Genomic DNA, 23,423 nt, shown 5'->3' with positions numbered 1-23,423 from the left:
TTGGACTCGGAAACGAGAAATACAGATCGTAGGGAATTTGAATGATCATACTGGAGTTAGATGCAGGTCATACACACTTTTATTCCCTGTCGTAGGCATATACCGTACCTTATTTCACATGATTGTGATCAGGGTGGTGCACTCTCTTTTATACTAATAAGAAACAACGTTGACTTACCAATAGATGGCGCTGATGTATCAATAGAAGACTCTGTTACACTTGATAGTCCTTGGCTCTCTTTGTTTAGAATCCTTGTCCAGTGACGTCATCCAGAACAAATCGTCTGAGTGAACGTTCTTAAACTACTTCCTCTGACCTTTCGAAAGTTTTATTTATATTAAGTGTGCGATTATTTTAATCGGTTTAGTGAAGTGAATTTATCAATGAGACTTCATTCATTCATTGGTGAGTAGTTTTGGGATATATTTGAATATGTGAAATGTGTTAAAACAATGTTTTTGGATGTATATGTGATGTGGGTTTTTTTAGGATAGCCTACGATGTTACTGGAAATGGTTTTAGGCTACAGAATAATTCCATATATAAACTTAACCTGTTTCAACAAAGAATTAGATCATGACCACTTAATTAAATTGGTTTCGTTCCTTATTCTTTCAGTTTAACTTTGTTTTTTGTTCCTCTGTCTTCCAGTTTAACTTTGTATTTTGGCCTAAGTGAGTTTTGAAATGAAAAAAAAAAAGTTTTATCAATGTTAGGTCAACTCCTCTCCAGATGAGCCCTAGGTTGTAATACAATACAAATTTACCCACTAGGTTAGGTTAGGAAGGAAAGAGTTGTTTTAATGTTTGTTATTGGTAGGATAAATTTTGGACTAGACAATGGCTGAATAAGTAGGTTCAGTAGTTGTATCCTTTAAAAAGGATTCCTTGAAAATTTATCCCTTTTTTTATTGTTTTGGTAATTTGGTAAACGCTTTCAAGTTTCGTTTGGAATATTTAATTGTAGGGCAAATGAATTGCTTGTGCCTAAATAATAATAAATAATAACAACAATAACAATAATAATAGTAATGAAAATAATAATAATGGTAATAATAAAGATAATTAATAATAATTATTATAATTATAATGATTAATACTATTAATAATAATAATAAAAATAATAATAATAATAAATGATAAAGATAAATTATAATAAATAATAATGAAAATATTAATAAAGAAAATAGTTTATAATAGTAAATAATAAATTTGTAATTAGTAATAATAATAAATGTGTTAATAATAATGATTAATAATAATTAGCAATTAAAAATAATAATTAATACTAATTAGTAATTGAAAATAATAATAATTGTAATTAGGAATTAATAATTAATAATAATAATTGGTAATTAATGATGATAATTAGTAATCAATTATAATTAGTAGTAATTAACAATAATAATTGATAATGATAATTGATAATATTAATTAGTTACTAATAATAGTTAATATAATAATAATAATTAGTAATTAATAATAATGATAATAATAATAATTAGTAATTAATAATTAATAATAATAATAATTAGTAATTAATAATAATGACTAATTAATAATAATTAATAGCAATTAGTAATTGATAACAATAATTAATCATTAATAATTTAATTAATAACATTAGTACAGTAGGCCCCCGCCATACGACATTAATCCGTTCCGGAGTTGGTATCGTATGGTGAAAATGTCGTATGGCAGGCAATAGAATAGCTATTGCGTGCAAAACCCCAGGTAAAAACATTGAAAATTTGTACGTAACAAAATAGTATAGTAAGCACTGTACTACAGTATACTTATACTTTTACTGTACAGTATATAATTGAATAACATTCCAGGATAAATAAAAATTATATATATACTGTAAAGGAAAAATTAAATTTTGTTTACCTTTGGAGTGACGGTAGATATAAAAACGTATCTATGCTAATTATGTTATGTACAATTAATAATAAATTTATTCTTACTATTAAACACTTATAATTAAAAATGCTATTTTTTTTTTTATTATTTTTGTCTTACAAAATTTTTTTATGATTGTTTTTAGAACTTAAAAAATTACACTTTTTTTTTTTTTTTAGCTTTTTTGATAGAATCACTTTTATCATCTTTGCTTTCTGACACTTCTCTTTTGGAGAAATATCCATCCAAAGAAGCCTGTTTCTGACGACTCCTCAACATATTTCTAAAATGACTCATACACTCGTCATAAACACTCTTCATAAGACGACTTGTGTGAAGTTTTTCTGGGTGTTTCTTTTCAATGAAACTCTTAAGGTTTTCATACCAACCAATAGCTTCCCTTATTTCTGCCGATGTCGTTTCTTCAGTCCCCCCCCCCCTTCCTCGCCACCACTAGAGCTGTGCTTTTCTTGAATGATGGTCAACTGCATTGCCTCCAACTCCTTCAAGTCTTCAGCCGTAAGCTCCTCCCTGTGCTCCTCGATAAGGTTATGGACGTCAGCCTCATCGACAACAAGCCCCATGGACCTCCCGATTGAAATTATTTCCTCAACATCACCTTCAGGGGCAGGATCATCAACGGCCTCGTCTTCAGTTGAGGGATCGAAACCTTCGAAGTCTCGTTCTGCCACAACAGCTGGCAACAGTTTCTTCCATGAGGAGTTCAAGGTGCGCCGTGAAACCTCATTCCAAGCTTTGTCGATCATCTTCAGGCATTGAACGATGTCAAAATGCCCCTTCCTAAATTCACGGAGGGTGAGTTGAGTGCTTTCGGTGACTTCGAAGCATCTTTTGAACAGATGCTTCGTGTAAAGCTTCTTAAAGTTGGCAATCACTTGCTGGTCCATAGGCTGGAGGAGAGGGGTGGTGTTCGGTGGCAGAGAACCTTGATGAAGGAGAAGTCAGGATAAATGATGTCCTCGAGGCCAGGAGGGTGAGCAGGGGCCTTGTCCAGTACCAGGAGACATTTGAGAGGAAGATTGTTCTCTTCTAACAATTTCTTGACAGCAGGACCGAAGCAGACGTTTACCCCTCAATAAATATGGTCCTCGTGGCCCAGGCCTTGGCATTAGACTTACAAAATACCGAGAGCCTCTCCTTCGTGATATTTTGTGCCTTGAAGGCAAGAGGATTCTCTGAGTGGTATACCAGTAGGGGCTTAATTTTTAAGTCTCCACTGGCATTTGCACAAAATTCAAGGGTAAGTCTGTCCTTCATCGGTTTATGGCCAGGAAGTTTCCTTTCTTCAGCTGTGATATATGTACGGTGGGGCATTTTCTTCCAGAGAAGGCCAGTTTCATCACAGTTAAACACTTTCTGAGGAATGTAGCCTTCTCTGGAAATTACTTTCTCAAACTTCTTGAGGAATTCTTCTGCTGTTTTCTTGTCAGAACTGGCCGCTTCTCCATGCCTGATGACTGAGTGAATACCAATATGCTTCCTAAAGCGATCAAACCACCCAGGAGAAGCCTTGAACTCTGGGGGGGCTTGCTGTGACGTTCCTTCATCTCCGCCGTCTCTCTGGGCTTCCACGAGATCGGCAAAGATGGCACTCGCCTTGTGCGAAATTACCGATTGTGTGAGTGTATCACTAGCGATTTTCTTCTCTTTAATCCATAGAAGAAGGAGTCTCTCCATCTCGTCATTGATTGAGGTCCTTCCACTGGCAAGGACAGTCATGCCTTTAGAAGACTTACTTGCTTTAATGGCTTCCTTATTCGGGAGTAGCGGATCCAAGATTCGGGTCGTTCTAAATTGAAAGTCTCCTTAATGTAACAGATGACCCAGATCAACTGCTACTTAGTCCAGTGAGGGCCTTGAGATGCTACCTCAAAAGAACTGCAGATGCTCGCCCCGGAGTGAAAGCACTTTTTGCCAGCATGGAGAAAGTTGAGGGATCACCAAGAACACTATATCAGCAGGGGTTCATAAGGTCATAGACTGGGCCTTGAATCCTGATCCTTTTCCTTGGACAAAAAGACCTAGAGCTTGTGTTAAGGGCACTGCCACGTCCCTGTGTTTAAGAACTCCCCCGTGACGTATGTCTGCAAGCGTGTGTGGGGAAGCGTCAAATGACCTTCACCGCCCACTTCCTGCAAGACGTGACCCTCAGGAACATGGAGACATTCTCCAATTGTCTTGTGGTTGCTGCTCAACAAGTGGTTTAAACACCTCTAGCTCCTTGATAGACAGGTAGTGTATAGTGGAGGGCAGAGGTTACCTTGGATGAAGTCTGGGATGAATGATAAGAATGACTGGCTCTTCCTTTCTTTCATCTTCCCCTCTCGGGGCACAGCACCTACGGTACTCTGCACGCTGGCCTCCTCTGTCTGCAGGTAATAACCATTTCCCTTGCGTAACCTGGTTTAGAGATATATACTTCTTGGGACCCCATGCTCCCTGGTTAGAGAGGATTAAGTATGTCTATGGTTGGTTTAAAGATTCCAATGATTTTGTAAGAATTCTTACCTAGACTAGTCACACTGCTGATATCACACAATCACACAGATTGCTCAGGCTGCTAAAGGATGCTATGGCACAGATTTTAGCGAAGGGTCAGGGTATTCCTCCTGATGCGTGTGTAGCACGGGTGGGAACCCCCAGGTCAAAAGCCAGACAGTTGGTTAGGACTTCCACCCACCTAAAGGGGGAGTCTTCCCTAATAAAGAATGGAAGGTTTGTATTTTGGTGTCGGAACAAATGACAAAAAGTTATTTGTATTTTTCCTAACAATACAAAACTGTAGCTCTTTATACAAATTGGTCCGCCATCACCTATCCCTCTGTAAGTTCTGCCTGCAAGCAGAAATGATGAGACACCACGTGTGTGTGTGTGTGTGTACCTGCTACTTCCCCTCGCTAACTAGTGGCGAGGTAGTTACACCTCACTTGAAAGTCTTATAGCTAGTCTTCCAGCTTTGCCAAAAGTATATTCCCTAATAAAGAGCTCTTGGTTTGTGTGGATAGGAAAAATACAAATTACTTTAAATTTGTCATAATTGTGAGCGACGCCAGTTACGGCAGTTGAAGAATTATTGAGGGTCTGGAAGGAGCTTGGTATGGCTGCCTCACCCTCACTCGTACTGCATAGGTTTGTATGATGTTCCTCAACACCTTGGATGTCAGTTACTGGACTCCAGTATTTCTTGCTTGTTTGATTGGTTTCTCTTTAGTGTTGAAGAATGAGTGTGAAACAAGTGGTTGTTGTGTGTATGTGTCCTGGTACTGAAAGAAATCCTTGTGTAACCTTCATGAGCCGCCTTAATGTAGATCCTCAGCTTTTATGTCTTACGTGCGTAGATATAGGTGCTCATCGGAGACCTCTTGTGTTGCGTGTAAGGATTTGTCACCCTCCCAGTGGGAGAAGTTCCATAGTTTACGGAAGATAAAGGCTAAATGTGATCGCTCTCCATCAGTTGCTTCAGCTTTGAAGTACAGTAAGAGGTCTTTCAAGCCCAAATCTTCCTCTGCCCAGTCCTTCGTTATCAGGTCTTACCCAAGACACAGTATTGGAGGATGGTGACAGTGTTTTTATATTGTGAGGCTGAGGATTCTACTTTGATTCCAGTCAGCCGGCTGAGATATATCATCCTCATTCACCAGTGCTGTACCACCTACAAGCATTTTTAGTTTGCATGAGTACTGTAGCTCTTAATTCCTGACATAAATCCTTGGTGCAATTTTTCAGAATATGTCCCAGAAATCTCTCCTCCTGCACACTATGTGCACTCGGCCTGAATTTACCGCAACGTGCACACCCCTCCATCTTGCCACTGTACGCCAATCACCCTGGCTCTTGCTCGAACTTCCTCCATCTCCGTTATTGGGAACCTACTAACCTCATGCCTCTGGGAAGTCGGGTATGCCTCTTACCCCTCAAGGACCATTGAGTCTCTCTTACCCAGATAGAGATATTGCATCGGCTTTTTCTCCTAAAAGGTCGTCATCTCAGACACATGGAGAGCAACTTTTTGTGTCACGTTTAGAGCTCCCACTGAGACTCGGCTCGAGCCTGGCAGAGCGTCCACAGTCCTACAATCCATCCCTACATTTGCTCTTAAAAATCTGCCGAGACGTGTCCGCTATTCTACAATCCATTGAAATGTGGTACACGTCCTAATGTTTGCGTTTTGGATGAAAGCGCCACTTCCAGTGTGAGTCCCAAGCTCCATGCCACAAAGGACTCTTGTCTTCCCCTCCAGCCATTAGTTTAGAGGGTGATACTCACTGTTCTGCCTATTCTGGACAATATTCAACCATTTGTAGGCTAAACGTTATGCTTCATTTGCGGGAGGTTCTCCTTGGCTTCAATGTTCGTATAGGACACGATCCGTGGATCCTTATTGTACATTTTCTCAAGTTGCTGCCCCTGTCCAGTAGTCATAGAATTGACTGTTTGCTACTATCCAGTGTTCAAGACCATGATTGCTTCAGGAGCTTCTCCAAGTTTATCAACATCTCCCACATCCCCTCATCGTCGCTTCAGTAAAGGCAGAACACTTTCAAGGAGTGTATAAGTTGACTGAAATTACATATTTGTTGTATCCAGTTGAGGAGGATTTTAGTTTACCCCGACTTTTCCAGAACGTGTAGCCAGGATTAGATGTTCACATTCCTCTTCCATTTCTTCGACCCACACCCCAGAAGTGCGTCTGGAATGAAGAATGTTCTGGAGAAGTGGAAGACCTCCCTACTGGTCTGTAAGCAGCAGTCTTCTCATACTGCACATCCACCGGTTTAACCTGGTGTGTCTTCACATTGTGCGTCTTCCCCCATCACCATTGACGAGACTCCAGAGTTCCCTCTTGAGGTAGAACCTTCCGAACAAGCAGAAGTTGTTCCCTTAGAGGTTTCTACTTCTAGTCCGGGGGAAAATTCTTTTTATAAAGGTCATAAGCCTCATTCGATCAATGAGTTGCCTTGGTGAGCCTGTAGTTGGGAGATATACCCTTATTGATAGGTTTTTCCTGGAGATTCAGAGTTCCAGGCAGAACCTGAATCTTTCTTGGTGGCACCAGGCTCTCGACATCTTACGTCAAGTATTAAAACAGATTACTGACTCTGATCAATTGCTGAAGGCAATGAGATTATTGAAACTGCTGCCATCTCTTTTACGTAAACATAAGTTCTACATGACAGAAGGTGCACATCCTAACCCATCGATCAGGACGTTGCATTGTTGACACCACGGGTGTCTCAGGACAGTTTAACTCGGCAATTGGCTGCTTTTTATGCTGCCGAGCCATCCATCTTAGAAATGGTCTCGATGTCATCTTTCCAGGCTTGTTCCAGGCTAGACTACTGGTTAAGGGCAGTGTCCTATTTTGCATTTTCTGAGAATCTCAGATTTAACTATTTGCTCTGGAGCTGTAGTTTTTTTTCATGCGTGCTTTTCTCTGGCTCAACTGTATTCTCCAGCACAGAGATGAAGTTGTAAGTTCATGAGCCAGATGGCTAGTTGAGACTTGCTAATCCTGCAGAATGTCTGTTACTCGACACCCGACCTTGTTCCCACCCTTGGAAGTAGCTACAGCAGCTGAGAAGTGGGAGAAGGATAGCCAGGATACCTTCCTCAGGAAGGCAGCGTTATCGCCCTTTTCTGCTCTTCCTCTACCTAGGGCTCATGCTTTCTCACCAGAGCCCTCAACTCATTATTGTCTTCTGGCTGATGAAGACCTTACTCATCACAAGAAACAAGGAAACTTCTAGTCCTTTTGCTGTAGGGGCCACCCCTTCCGAAAGAGTCGAGGACGGCATGGTCCCCATTAGAGATAGCAATTCACCCAACGTACCACCTGTTGGGGATACCTGCAAAGTCATTGGACAAAGCGGCATTTCCACATGGCAGAACCATGGGCAGTAGAAGTCCTGCGATCACGGCATCTCGTCCCATTCACAGACTATTGCCTTCCTCTGACTCAGACTGATGAACCCATCATTGTATTTGAGGGGATCAGAGAAATATCTCTTCTTGCAGGGCGAGCTTCACAAGATGCTGGAGAAGAACGCAATCAAAGAAGTCTTCGACAGGTCTCCAGGACTCTTCACCAATATCTTTTAAGCGGAAAAGCTGACAGGAGGAGGAAGGCCTGTCATAGACTTTTCTGACTTGAACCAGTTCATTCTCCAATCCTGGTTCAAGATGGAAACTCCCAGCAATCATTCAGGCTGTTCGAGAGGATATGACTTCCTGCTTGTCTGTAGACCTCGGGGATGCCTACTTCTAGATCCCAGTCCATCCAAGGTCAAGGAAGCAATCTGAGATTCTCTTTCCAAGGAAGGATCTCACAGTTCAAGATGATGTGCTTCAGTTTGTCCTCGGCACCACAAGTCTTAAGCTCTCCCTTCACTCCAGTCTCCTCTCCAGTCTCCTCTCGGGCTAATGCCATGGGAACACTTGGTTTCTGGTACAGCACTGTTTCTACCATGGGGAAAAAAATGCTACAAATGAAACAATGCTACTCCTATTGACTGATCTCTTCTTCTTGTCTATGTTTCTGAATTCTATTCCTTGAAGTAGTAATGAAAAAACAGAAAGAGGGAAGAAACAGTGGCACCCTTCAAACTGACAAGCGGTGGCATAGAGCACTCACACACCACCAGGTTTCTGTTACAGCACTCTCTCTCCCATGTGGAGAAAAACTCTACAAAAGAAACTATGCTGCTCCTATTGATTGGTCTGTTGAAGAGTGTGAAATGGAGGAATGCCTCCAGTTCTAGGGAGTTGATATGGTAAGTCATGTCCTTCAGTGTCCATAGACTGGAAAAGTACTGGATCTGGAGATATGCTCTACATCCTTGCCAAGTCGTGTCTGAGAAAAGGAGAAATTCCGTAGGAGGGCCATGGGGACCCACTGAACAGGTTCTCTCCTCAAAGTCACCATGAGTGATCTGTTCTGACTTCTGGAGGGACTGTGTCCTAAACGGATGGCGAGTTCGTCCTTTGCCACCACTGGGACTTTGGTGCTTCCTCCAGAGAGAAACCAACCATTCTATTGACGTGAGTTGAAGTGTAATGAGTGTCGGGAGTGGTCGGCCTCCCAGTGGAAAAGGTTTGGACAACTGCGTAAGAAGAAGTCTAGGCAGATCTCTTCTCTGAAGGTTACTTCAAAGCAGAAGAAACCCAAGGCTGCTGCTTCTGCTTCCCGACCTTCCTCCAAAGCTCCTGATCGTTCGGCCTCCTTCGGGGGACCATCGAGCAGTAGTGCAGGCCGCTTGACTCCTGGACAACCTCGGTCCTCGAGAGATGGTTCCGCTTCACCTAGCGAAGCGGCCCCACCTCTTCCCCTGTCATAGACCCTTTCCTGTTCGCCATCCTCCTTGCCTTAGATGTGCTCATTCACCATCGATGAAGAGATGCCTCTTTCACTCATCAGCTTCGTCCATGCAGCCCTCTTCGGAAGAGGGGCATTCACGTCCGATGTCTCCTGGTTCCCGACCTTTGCCTGCCTCCTGACCATCTCCTGTAGATACTGCTGTTTGTCCTTGAACTTCGGTTCAAGTATGATCCCCTTCGTAGGATGTTTGTCCTTCTGAAGGACACATCCCTTTGCGGACCTCCTGCTCGTCCATCTCCTGCTCATTCTCCTGGTTCCCGATATCCTACCGCTTGTCGCTCACCTACTTGTCAATCGCCTGCTCGTCTCAATGACCCTGTTCATCGTTCATCTGCTGACCATCGCCTGCCAACGCGTCTCTCGTCAACACGTTGGGCATCTACTATTCATCACCATTCCCTGAAGCAAAGCGTTGTGTTGGAACATTGTTTGTCCGGCCGCATTCCTGCTATCCTTTGGCCAACCTCTCGTGAACTGCCTACAGAGTTTCCTGCTGTAAGCGCTCGTCAGCTCTCAAATAAGCATTGGCGTTTCCCGCGTAAGCAGTCTCTGAGTGTCGGCGATCGCCGCGTCAGCGCTCGCCCACAGGTCATCAAGCTGTGCAGTATCAACGCCATCCAAAGTGTCAATCGTGGCTCCGTGTCAGTGCTCAGCCGACGCGTCGGCCCTTACTGGCTCGTCAACGCTCACCAGCTCGTCAATGTTTGTCTAACCTCGAGCTCTCCGCCATGTCAGCCTTCTCCATCAAGGCTACGTTTGCCAATACATAGATGCTCGCCAATGCACAGGCATCACTAGTGCTTCAGCAACCCAAGTTGCTCAACGCCTTGCCACGCTGATGAAAGACAGCTGCCACCATCCTCCTCTGACTTCCAAGAAGTTGCAACAACCCGTAAAGATACAGTTAGGTGATCACAGAGTGAAGGAGTAGGAGTGGAAAGGTAGGTCATGGCCCTACAGATCATTGGTCCTCTCTCTGAGGAATGGCAAAGTTCCACTTCACAGGTCACCACTGCCCAATTCCCCTCCCCGCACACGCATAACAGCGGGACCATCGGGGGAAGAGGGAAAGGGCATTCCTGGGGAACTTAAGATCCTGAAACTACCAGCACCTAAAGCAGATCCACGCAGATCAGCGGTTCCGGATAAGACATCTCAGAAGGAACCTTTAGTTTCCTTCCCTTCATGGGACCTATCAGACAGTGTCAGCGTCGGCAGATAGCCCTGGTTTGGAGCCTTCGTCAGGGAAGTTCTGCAAGCTTTTGGACCTGTTTTTTTTCAGCCCACACCTCAGAAGCCTCTGAGAACCTCCAGCATTTGATGGTTTCAGCAGATGCACGGCAAAGGACCTCGGTTCTCTCCCCCCTGAAAAGGAAAAGAGGAGTTCCTGAGATCAAATTTTATCTAGAGTAAAACCGACTCCTGTTAGGCCATCGAGGACAAGGTCGAACTTTTCCGCTTCTCTTTTCCCCCTCTCGCCTGGCTCTTTGCCTTCACTGCGAAGGAAGTCAAATAAGGAAGCCGTTCCAGTCTTCCCCTAACATCTTCGGAGGAGGACTTGCCTCGTGACAGTAGTGTCATGTCTTTGAAAGCTTCAAGGAAATCCAAACCTTCCAGGCCATTCATGCTGGAAGCATATGTTCTTCTTAAAAGGATTCAAAGGACTCCAAAACGATGCCTAAGGACTCTATGAGAACTACCAGACCTGCATAAGGGGTCAAGACAATCAGCTACCCTAGAGTCAACCGCGACCCACCCTGAGAAGAGTTCCCTGCAGTGGATGATGGAGACTTAGCTGCCAATCCTGCTTCAGAAGGAGAACAGAAGGAGTCAGAACAAGCCTTCTGGCAGGTTCTGACTTTGATGAGGTCTCTCAATTCGTTATCCGACCCAGAGATGGCTCCTCAGGAGGGCAAAGTTACAGTCTTAGTGTCTTTGGCACTCAGAAGCCCACTAAGTCCAGTGTAGCTTTGCCCTGGTCTCAGGGGCTGAAGAGTGCCCATAGTAAGATTGCCGCCCAGCTCTCCGAGTTCTCCTCCTTCCTTCGTTCAGGCTCGTAGGCCAAGCTCGTACCACATCCTCATGTTCAGTAAAGGAGGTACAGTATTGTGAAATCTTGGACAAGCCTCGACCAGCTCTTCCACTTCACCATTCTCTGGAAGAACTGACAAAGGGGGTCTCCCTAGAGAGAGATTTCAGCCGTCAAGTCTTGTTCTCAGCGACGGAGATCCTCAACCAAGTAAAGGTCGTGAAGTATGCCATGCAGGATACTTCATGGCTGGATCTATGATTAGGATCATTTGGAATGCTGGTGCGAACTGAGGACTTCTCCAAGGAAAGTACCAGGAAGGCTATGGAAACCTTCCTCTTCTCGGGCCCTCTTAATGAGAGAATGCCTTGATGAAGTCATTAAGCTTCAGCACGGCATTCAATTCCCGTGCTGAAACTTGGTGACGGGCAAGAGGGCTCTCGAACTTGGGGAAATTGCTCCCCCAGTTCGAATCTAAATTTCTCTCTTTTACCTTTTTCTTTTTCTCAATACTACTTCAACCTTATCCTAATTTCACAAACTTTCTTTAGTCTTGCTTTCCAAACTCTATGAGAAAAATTTCCCTCATTATATGTGTGTATATATTATGTACATATATATTTATTTATTTATTTTTTTTTCTTTTCTCCTATGGCTTGGATGTTTTCACATCCATTGTAGCCCCGGCGGGGATGTTCATACATCCTTTATTGCTGCCTGCTTTGATGAGTGGGAGGAGGTATCGCGGTTGGGAGGTGTTTGCATTCAAAGCTATATATGAGAGTATTGGATGATTTCAGCCATCCCGAAGATGGTTTGGACCTTTTTGGCGGAACTATTCTCAAGTGTTGGGTCTTCGGAATCCAGGGGGATCCAATGCTTGGGGGTAGGACTCTCGGCTTTTGGCCGGAAGCCCGTCATTATAGATATGGGGAGGATGATTCCATAATTTCTTGGTCTCAGTCCTAACAGGCGGGTTCAGCTTACACCTGTGCCTCTATATCTGTTTTGATGCTATCCTTCGGGTAGGGTATGGAGTGGACCATCTGGGAAGTATACGCTCATTGTGCCGATAGTAGAGAGTGCAAATTTCCTTTCCGACGCGTGATGGCCTAACATTCTCGAGCAGGTACATCAAACTAACTCTTTTCCCTCTCTTTACTATAATGGATTCTTTAAGGAACGAACCCCCATCCCCTGGATACGCTGACTCTCCCCCGGCACTGTTGACGACCTCTGCTAATGTGATAAGGGATAGCTCTGTTGATGACCTCGGAACGGGAAAGGACCATTCTACTAATATTTCTAAATCGAGTAATTTGGGTAACACGAGGAAACTTCGAATCCTCCATGTTACACAAATTTCAATAGAAACAAATTATGATGATCTATGTAAAGCATTTGAATGCTATGGATGCATAAAAGAAATAAGGATGAAACTTGAAGCTGAAACTTGGGATTCATGGATATCTTATAGTAGTTATGACGAAGCATTTAGTGCAATAAGTAATTTGAATAATATTAAAATTAATAACTTGAATGTCGCGGCTGCTCTCTGCGATAAGGTACCAAAAGATTTAGATGTGTACAGGCCTGCCGATTGGTTGGAAAAAGGCACAGATTTAGTCATGCCCTCCCAGAGAAATCCAAAACCACCGATGTGGCTTATAGCTGAATCAAAGGGGATTACAGGGAATTATTTTAAAATATGCAAATTGATTCAGAAAAAAGTAGGAACTATTGCACCAGGCGATATATCTCGTTTCGGAAAAAATAGTTTCCTTATCCATGCCAAATCCAGTACACAGTCGGTAATATTGTCCAATATGAAAATAAATAATGATGACATTAAGTTAGATGTCAAACCCCACCTAAATTTTAGCTACGGAAGGGGCGTAGTTTTTAACAGAGACCTATATGATTTTACAGAGGAGGAGATACTGGCCATGTGTCCATTAAATGTTTGGAAAGTTCATAAAGTCCCAGGTACATCAATGATAATCCTTACGTTCCAGGATGCTGATGTACCTTTTCATATTATTATCGAGAACGAAAGGATTAAAGTAAGACCCTTCAAGCAGAAGCCATTGCAATGCTTTAATTGTTTTAAATTTGGGCACCCGTCCAAAGTTTGCAAAAATGAGAAGATGTGTGGTATTTGCTCCAAATCTTACCATGGAGAGTGTGCACTTGGAGCCAGGTGTTTAAATTGCAGCTCGAATCACAAATCCACAGACAAGATTTGCGAGCTATATAAGTTGGAGGAAGCTGCCCTCAACAAATCAAACTTAGAACACATAAGTGTGACCCATGCCAAAAGACTATTAAATAAATCTAATACATATGCTAAGGCATTAAAATCAAACCAACCTAGCACTGCCAATAGCTCAAAAAAAAAGTATACTATCTGACAAAATGTCAAATAACGAGGTAACCTTATCACCTCCTGGGGCTTTACCACGGTGTATTAACACTAGGTCATTGCCCATTGCTGTACAGCCTTCAGCCGCCATTACAAAAAGTAATACAAACCTCTCTCATGCCATGTCCTTGCCTGATCTGATGGAGGTTCCACTTAAGACTAACTTACCTGATGCACCTGTTGTGGGAAAGGTGCAAAAACCTCGAATCCCACCATCTATTAATCGCAAAAGAGAGAGACCTCCATCTCTCTCTCCACCCTCCATTAGAAACGTTAAGGTTATGACATCAAATAAATTTGATGTTTTGTCTGTTGATGTTTCTAATGAACCAGAAGATGGACTGAATAAATCAGAAATTCAAGTTGAGGTCCACCATCCACCTCAACAAATAGATAAAAAGAATACAAAGAAAAACACCAACGTTAAACCCAACATAACAAGACCACCTCTGAAGAAACATACTGGTAATAATGTTACATTAAAAACTGCTAATGGGAAGACCTCATCCAAGATGTCTTCCAGAAATAATCCATAGTTTTCTCCTCCATTTTGCAATGGAACTGTCAGGGTTTGAGGGCGAAATATGAAGAACTTAAGCTCCTAATTCATGATCATTCCCCCATAATTGTATGTCTACAGGAAAGTATGCTTGATTCTAACACTCCTAGTCCTCGAGAGTATGTTAGCTATAGAACACCATATAATCAACAAGCAGGGAGCCATGGCGGAAGTCTCATGTACATTCGTCGAGATGTTCCCCAAATACCCATGTCTATACGTACAACCCTGCAGGCAGTTGTTGTACAAATTGATATAGGGAGAAAATATACAATATGCTCTCTGTACTTACCTCCAAATGATAATATTTTATATGATGATTTAGTAGAGGTCATTCAATAACTCCCTCAACCTTTTCTCTTACTGGGAGATATGAATGGTAGACATCCTTTATGGGGTGATGTTTTGGCCAACACAAGGGGCAATATTATTTCATCAATTGTGGAGAATGAGGATGTGGGACTCCTTAATACCGGAGAGCCCACACACTTCCATGTTCAGACAGGTACTTTGTCATGCATTGACCTTTCAATTGCAAGCTCTAACTGCCTTCTTGATTTTGATTGGAGGACATTAGATGATTGGCATACTAGTGATCATGCACCAATCATTATAAACACCAACAAGGGTCCGCCTTTGCAAAGATCGCCACGTTGGAATCTAGACAAGGCAGACTGGGTTAAATTTTGTGAGCTAAGTGAAATCGAAGGGAGAGCAGAACAGTTTGAAAGTGTTGATGATGCCATAGACCTACTGAATGGAACTCTTCATACAGCAGGAGTCAATTCAATTCCCAAAACAACAGGGTTATTCAAACGACGACCAGTCCCGTGGTGGTCTTCAGAACTAACTGCACTCCACAGAGCCACAAGAAGATCTCTAACACGATTGCGTAGACGCAGAACTGATGAGAATTTAATAATGTACAAGAAATGTAGAGCACAGTTCCGTCGTGCCATGAAAGAAGCAAGGCGCCAGTCATGGATGTCTTTTGTTTCCTCCATTAACAGTAGAACACCACCATCTTCTGTGTGGAGGAAAGTAAAAAAGATAGCTGGCAAATTCACCCCCAACCCACCACCAGTGTTGAAGGTGAATGGCCAGTATGTAACTGAAGCAAATTAAGTTAGCAATGCCCTGGCTAATCATTTTTCAAATGTATCCAGCAAGTGTGAAGGAGCCCCTGGTCACCAGTATAGGAGCACTGAAGAAAAGAAAATTTTAAATTTTGCAACAAGAAGGGAAGAGTCGTATAATTCTCCTTTCACTGAAAGAGAATTTGATTCCGCACTTGCTCATTGCAACGATACAGCCCCTGGACCCGATGGAATTCCATATGCAATGATTAAACATGTACATTTTAATACAAAGCTATTTATTTTAAGCATTATTAATAGAATATGGCATGATCATAGCTACCCAAGTGTTTGGGAACTAGCCATTATTTTAGCCTTTTTAAAACCCGGTAAAGACAAGTTTTTAGCAGCAAACTATCGTCCTATTGCATTGACATCTTGTTTATGTAAAATCATGGAGAAGATGGTCAATGCAAGGCTGATATGGTACCTTGAAAAGAAAGGTATTTTATCACCGATTCAATGTGGATTCCGAAAAATGCACTCAACGACTGATGTGTTGATACGACTTGAGTCATCTATTTGTGAAGCCTTTGCTTCCAAACAGCACCATGTTACAGTATTTTTTGACCTTGAAAAGGCATATGATACCACATGGAGATATGGTATTCTTAAAACCATTCATGAATTGGGATTGAGAGGAGAGCTGCCACTTTTTATTCAGGCATTTCTTTCACGTAGAGTTTTTCAAGTGAGAGTGGGGGAAACTCTATCAGAGAGTAAGTGCCAGGAAGAAGGAGTTCCTCAGGGTAGTGTGCTGAGTGTAACCCTTTTTGCACTAGCAATTAATGGGATATCCTCAGCCATTCCCCAGGATGTTCTCTCAACACTATTTGTGGATGATCTCTCAATATCATTTGCTGGCACTAGAATGGCAATGGTTGAGAGAAAAATCCAACTCTCTATTGATAAAATTATCCAGTGGGCTGACATGAATGGATTTAAGTTCTCGACAAGTAAAACTACCATTGTCCATTTTTGTCGTATCCGGGGAGTACATCCAGACCCGGATATATACATTAAAGGTCAACGGATACCATGTGTATCGGAAACCAAATTTTTAGGTTTGATATTTGACTGTAAACTTACATGGGTTTCTCACCTAAAAGCGCTAAAAGCTAAATGTGTTGAAGCTCTGAATATCTTAAAAGTATTGTCCCATACATCATGGGGGGCAGACCGCAATACTATTTTAAAATTATACAAGGCCTTGATTTTTTCCAAAATTAGTTATGGTTGTGAGGTATATTCTTCAGCCACCCCAAGCCGGTTAAAAATATTAGACTCGATACATCATGCAGGTATTAGATTATCTACTGGAGCTTTTAAAACCTCGCCTATCCCAAGTCTCCTTGTTGATGCTGGAGAGTTACCTCTAGACCTTTACCGAATGTCTTCCATTCTTCGGTATTGGTTTAGATTGCAAAGACTCCCTAGCTCTCTAGCCTTTCAGACTGCAAGCCTTGTAAGACACGCATCATACTTTGAGTTGCACCCAAAATCTCCTCAACCTTATGGCTTTCGGGTGAAACGATTTTTTAAATAGTCTGGATATAATTAGAAATAAGGTACTTCCATTCAAGGTATCATCAACGCCTCCATGGAAATTACCTGACATATCTTTTTGTAAATACTTTATTGGAGTTAAGAAGAATATGACTGACTTAGAATCCAGGTCTCTTTTTATGGAACATGTCGAAGAACATAGGGGATCGACTTTTATATATACTGATGGCTCCAAATCTGATGCTGGCGTTGGATTTGGAGTACATAGTAATGATTTTAATTGTAGAGGTGCACTTCCTCTAACAGCTTCCATATTTACTGCCGAACTGTATGGCATATTAACCGCTATTGAGAAAATAGCTTTGGAAAAGGAGGGTAATTTTACAATTTTTAGTGATTGCAAGGAGTGTTCTTCAAGCTTTAGAAGTTTTTAATTCTAGTAACCCTCTAGTTTTAAAGATTTTAGAATGGCTTTTTATTATTGGACGGAAAGGTATAACTGTTCGATTTTGTTGGGTTCCAGCACATGTAGGTGTGTCTGGGAATGAGAAGGCAGATTTACTGGCGATGAATGCGGCATCCGAGTTGCTACCAAGGAGGTATCCCATTCCATGTAACGATCTCCTACCTTACATCAAGAAATTGGTTTGTGATAAATGGCAACAGCACTGGGACAGTCAAGACGGCAATAAAATGAGGGAAATAACAAATATCATATCACCTTGGAGGTATAACATGATTCCCCGAAAATGGGAGACGACTCTTTGTCGTCTCCGTATTGGTCACACACGGTTGACACACGAGTTTCTGCTGAAGGGCCAACACCAACCGTATTGCGAGGACTGCTTAGTACCTTTAACAGTGAGGCATTTGTTGACCGAATGCCCTAATTTTACTAACCTAAGAAATAGATATCTGTTTGAGGCTCGAGGTGAGGATGGCAGGTTTATCCTTGCCAAGATTCTTGGACATGATGTGTCTTACTATGCGAGCGGAATTTTTAGATTTATTTCAGAAGCAGGTCTTCTGAAAACTATTTAACTATTTTAATGACTTCTTAATTTTTATGGTTTTAATCGAATTCTCTTTTAATTTTCATATACAGTAAATGGTATCGGCGTCAATGACCTTAGATGTCAGGATGCCAGAAAACTTTCAATCAATCAATCCTCTTCTCGGGTACCCGGACGATGGAGTTCCTGTCCCATCAAGTGTCAAACTAGTGGGTCAACTCTGTCCTCATGCACAGGAACTCTGTATCCAAGGCGTACTATCACCAATTCCCTAATGCCGAGATCGCAAAGCTCAGGAACTCCTTTCTCTAGGGTCCCTTGTCGTTCGAGCCTAGGGATGTTGAGGAGGCTGCAAAGAGCTGGAGGAAGTTTCACCAGGCCTCTCTCCTCCATAGGGCCCTAATATCCCGGCCCTACAGACCACCAGCTCCTCCGCAGCGCAACCAGCCCAAAGCTTCGATGAGCAAATCGGCAACGAAGAAAGAGGTGTCTTAAGAAGCACTTTCCATCCAAGGACAAAAAAGGCTCAAAGTCCTCCAGGGGAGGAAAAAAATCCCAGAGGGAATGGCCGTAGCTGCAAACGTTAGGATAGGGGATCCCCCTTGCTTGTCTACCAGTAGGGGGATGCCTGCAAAGTTGCTGGGACAGGTGGAAGCAACTCTGGGCCGATCCCTGGACAGTCTCCGTGATTCGTTCAGGGTATCGCATCCCGTTCATTTAATTTTCTCCTCTGCCATGATAGATTCCTTTGCAGTGGGATCAGCAAGGGAGCTAGCCCTTCAGGCAGAAGTCCAGACCATGTTGCAGAAGGGCGCTCTCTAGGAGGTCCTCGAGGACTCTCCAGGCTTCTTCAGTCGTTTCTTTCTAGCGAAAAAGATGTCTGGAGGCTGGAAACTAGTCATTGACCTCTTGGCTCTTAACAACTTTGTCAAACAGACTTCGTTTAGCATGGAGATGGTAGACATGGCCAGACAAGTGATAAGACCACATGACTTCATGTGCGCACTGGACCTAAAGGACGCATACTTCCAGATCCAAATCGATCCGTCTTCAAGGAAATATCTAAGATTCAGCCCAGACAACAGGAAATACCAGTTCAAGGTACTTTGCTTCGATCTTTCCACAGCATCCCAAGTCTTCACCAGAATCTTCACCCTAGTGTCATACTTGGTTCACAGGAGTGGCATCAGTCTCCTCCGTTATCTGGACGACTGGCCGATCCTAGCAAACTCGGTGGCAACCCTTCTTCAGCACCGAGACAAACTTCTGAGGCTTTGCTAAGATCTGGTGATCATGGTAATCTTCGAGAAGTCCACCCTGCTTCCCACTCTAAGACTGTTACACCTAGGAGTGACTTTAAACACCAATCTCCACAAAGCCTTCCCGTCAGAATAATGAGGCTGAGAAAGGTCACAAGACCCTTTTCCTCAGTCGAGAAGAGCTCACAGCCCAGAAGTGGGTATGTCTCTTCGGACTCCTATCATCGTTGGCCCGTGTAGATCCCAACGGCCGCCTCAGGATTTGATCCCTCCAGTGGTGACTTAAGTCCAATTGGAATCAGGCTTTTGATTCCTTGTACATTCTGATCCCCATGGGACCAGTGGAATGGACGGACCTTGATTGGTGGGTGGCAGACGAGAACCTGTGGAGGGGCGGAGATAGAATGCCTTGATAAAGTCATCGGGCTTCAGCACGGCATATCATTCCCATGCTGAAAGCTTGTGACGGGCAAGAGGGCTCTCAAACTGGGGAATTTCTTTTCCTCAGTTTGACTCTAAATTTCTCTCATTCTTTTTCTATTACTTCTTATTGCTTATTCCTCCTTCATAATTATCAGCTGTCTCCAACCTTGCTGTCAAAACTCTTACCCATTTCACTGTCCAGGTTTTTAGAGGGGACATTGTATCCATGATCGGTTTTTATTTCAAAATCAATTGTGGGAGCTGTGGTGGTCTTGCCAACTGCCCGAAAACGTTTGGACACCTAGGAGTGTCAGTATTCCCATACTGGCACGCGGAACTATCTCTTAGGAAATTTGGCCTTCGGATTCCAGGGGTTGGCGATTTTATAGAGATAGGACTCTCGGCATTCTGTCCGGTTTGCCTGCCACTATGATTAGAGTGGGGATGATTGTATTCTTGAAATGCTCTCAGTCCCATCAAGCGGGTTTGGCATACACTTGAGCCACTCTAATCATAGTGGTACCATCCCTTTGTGGTAGGGTAGGGAGTGGACATTTGGTAAGCAGCTTTCACAGGTGTCATTGGTGGAGAAATTAATTCCAGGAAAGGCTAACGGTGTCTTCTTTGGAATTTCAGACAGTCTTAATTTTTTCTCACCCTTAAACTATATTTTTTTCCATTGTTTTTTTTTTTCATTGTTATTGTGACCCCTTCCCTCCCCCTGAAAAAATAATTAATGAGTAAACTTAATATTCCCCGTACCCCTGGATCAAATGGCGAACCCCAGACACTGTTGACGACTTCTGCTTGTTTAAATAGGGAAAGCTCTGTTGACAACCTTGGCAATAAAAAGGATTCCTCCAACAATACTTCTTTGACCAGTGTTGTTAAAGACAATTTATCGGCACTGGTGGAAAATGATGCTTGTAATAACCGTAATACTTTACTCTCTGGTTCTGGCTCATTACCAGATCCAACAAAAAATCTGAAAATTCTCCACTTAAAAAACATACCAATTGGTTGTAGCTATGACATAATTCATGAAGCCTTCTGTAGATTTGGAGCAATCAAAGAAATTTTAATGGAGCTTAATAGTAGTAAAGGCTTTTGGGAAGCTTGGGTATCATTTTCAAGTTTTGAGATTGCTTTAGAAGCAAATAAAAATTTAGAGAGCATAAAAATTGACAATTGTTTGATTTCTGGGGCTTTATGTGATAAAGCACCAAGACACCTAGAGGTATATAAACCAGAAGAATGGATGGAAAAAGAAATAGAGCATAGACTTCCAGAAGTAAGAACCCCCAAGCCCCCAACATGGATAATTGCATCTGGGAAGATAGATAATTATAACTATTATAAGATTAGTAAATTTATACAAAAAAAAAGTTGGTTTAATTAAAAGTAAGGATATTAGTAGATACGGTAAGCAATCTGTTTTGATTAATGCAAAATCAGATACTCAAGCTCACATGCTTTGTGGCATGAAGATTGCAGAAATTGATCCTATTAAGGATATTAAACCACATATGAGCTTCAGCTATGGTAAAGGAGTAGTTTTTGATAAAGATCTATATGAATTCTCAGAACCAGAAATTCTGGACATGTGCCCTGCTAATGTTTGGAAAGTAAGTAAGATCCCTCAAACAAGCATGGTAGTTTTAACATTTGAAACCCCTGTTATACCAGATCATATAATTATTGAGAATGAAAGAGTACGTGTTCGAGAATATAAACCTAGGCCTTTACAATGCTTTAATTGTTTCAAGTACGGTCACCCTTCCCGGTACTGCAATAATACGAAGATCTGTATTAACTGTTCTTTGTTAGAACATGGCCAATGCAACAGAGATACAACCTGTGCAAACTGTAAAGATCATCATAAATCAAATGATAAAAGATGTAGAGAATACAAGAAAGAAGAAGCTGCAATCTTGAAAGCAAATGCTGAACATATAAGTGTAGGTTATGCAAAGCATTTACTCAATCGGCAACTTAATTTTGCTCGCGCGGTTAAGATGCCACCAAAAGATTATAATCCACTACCCCTTACTACCACAGGGGGACCAGTGGCAGCACCTGGCCCGTCAGGTGCATCTCCCTTAGTGTGCGATAGATGGGGTAATCTTGTTGAAGAATTAATCGACAACAATGATGTAATACTAATGAATGATGGTTCTCCAACTAGGTATGATGTATTCCACAACTCTACATCAGCCATTGATTTGTCAATCTGTTCCTCATCCATTCGATTGGACTACCTTTGGTCAGTAAATGAACACCTACATGGCAGTGACCATTGGCCAATAATGTTAAATTATGTCCATAATCTTCCTTCTCAGTGTCCACCAAAATGGAAGATAGATGAGGCAGACTGGGCAGCTTATGAAAACTGTTCACACACTGATAAAGAATATGATGAATTTACATCTCCAGTGCATGCCTATCAACATCTTGAAAATATTATTGATGATAATGCTAGCAAGTTTATACCTAAAACATGCGGTTTACCTCATCGCTCTGTAGTTCCTTGGTGGAGTAAAGAATGTGCCAACGCAAGAAAAGTGACCCGAACTTGCTTCAGAAGATACTTGAGGACAAACTATTTAGCAGATAGAATAGCATATCTCAGAGCCTGTGCCAAACAAAAAAGAATTTTTAAAAAAGCAAAGAGAGCATCTTGGAAGAAATATATATCTAATATTAATACCAAAACTCCTTCAAAGGAAATATGGGACAAGATTAGAAAACTTCAAGGTAAATTCGTCCCTAAGCCTCTACCAATATTAAGGGAAAATAATAGATATATATCTGACTCCAAAGATGTAGCAGAGGTTCTTGCTAAGCACTTTGCTTATGTATCAAGTGCTGACAACTATTCCCCAGCATTTCAACAAATTAGAGCATCAACATCTGTTGTTCCTCCTGCTTCTTCAAATACTGAAGCTTTTAACCTGCCTTTTAGTATGGAGGAGATGCAAAATGCTATCTCCAGCTCTTCTTTAACTGCCCCAGGTGAGGATGGCATCTGGTATGAAATGATATCACATCTTCCAGTGGATACTAAGGAATTTTTATTAGAAACCTTTAATGGTCTATGGGCTTCCCATACATCTGATTCCTGGCATACTTCAATTGTAATTCCAGGCCACAAGTCTGGTAAAGACCCAGAACTGCCATCTAGTTATAGGCCCATATCCTTGACCAGTTGCATATGCAAACTATTTGAGAGAATGATCAACAACAGACTTGTGTGGTATCTAGAATCAAAAAATCTTTTATCTAACAGACAGTTTGGTTTTAGGAAGAACCGAAGTACTCTAGATCCTTTGCTGATGTTATCAAGGGAAGTTTCAAATGCTTTTTCTAACCAAAACCAGGTGGTGGGTGTCTTTTTTGACCTCGAAAAGGCATATGACACCACCTGGAGGGGTGGTATTTTAAAGCAATTGGCCTCGTGGGGTATAGGAGGACATATGTTCTCTTTTATTGAAGAATTTTTATCAAACCGCTCCATTAAAGTGAGAGTAGGGTCAGAACTATCTTCATCCTACATGCAAGAAGAAGGTGTCCCCCAAGGCAGCGTATTGAGTGTGACCTTGTTTGCTGTTGCTATTAATAGTCTCATTAGTCACATACCTCTTGGCATACAAGGATCACTATTTGTCGATGACTTTGCAATTTATTGTAGTGGATCATCTGCACTACAAGCATGCCAGAATCTTCAAATTGCAATAAATGCTGCTTCCGCATGGGCAAATTCTCGCGGATTCATGTTTTC

General features: G+C 42.1%; 1 long non-coding RNA gene across 1 annotated transcript in view; it reads left to right on the top strand.

Annotated features, from left to right (window-relative positions):
* Positions 1-290: 290 nt before the first annotated feature.
* LOC137633388 (uncharacterized) overlaps positions 291-23,423 on the top strand; it is a 167,690-nt gene continuing 144,557 nt past the window's right edge. Inside the window, exon 1 of the long non-coding RNA XR_011042189.1 lies at positions 291-406. This is a non-coding gene — a long non-coding RNA (uncharacterized lncRNA). The remainder of the gene's footprint in view (positions 407-23,423) is intronic.

This window comes from Palaemon carinicauda, chromosome 43 (assembly GCF_036898095.1).
Source record: "Palaemon carinicauda isolate YSFRI2023 chromosome 43, ASM3689809v2, whole genome shotgun sequence".
Taxonomy (NCBI): domain Eukaryota; kingdom Metazoa; phylum Arthropoda; class Malacostraca; order Decapoda; family Palaemonidae; genus Palaemon; species Palaemon carinicauda.
This window is presented reverse-complemented; position numbering and strand designations above follow the sequence as displayed.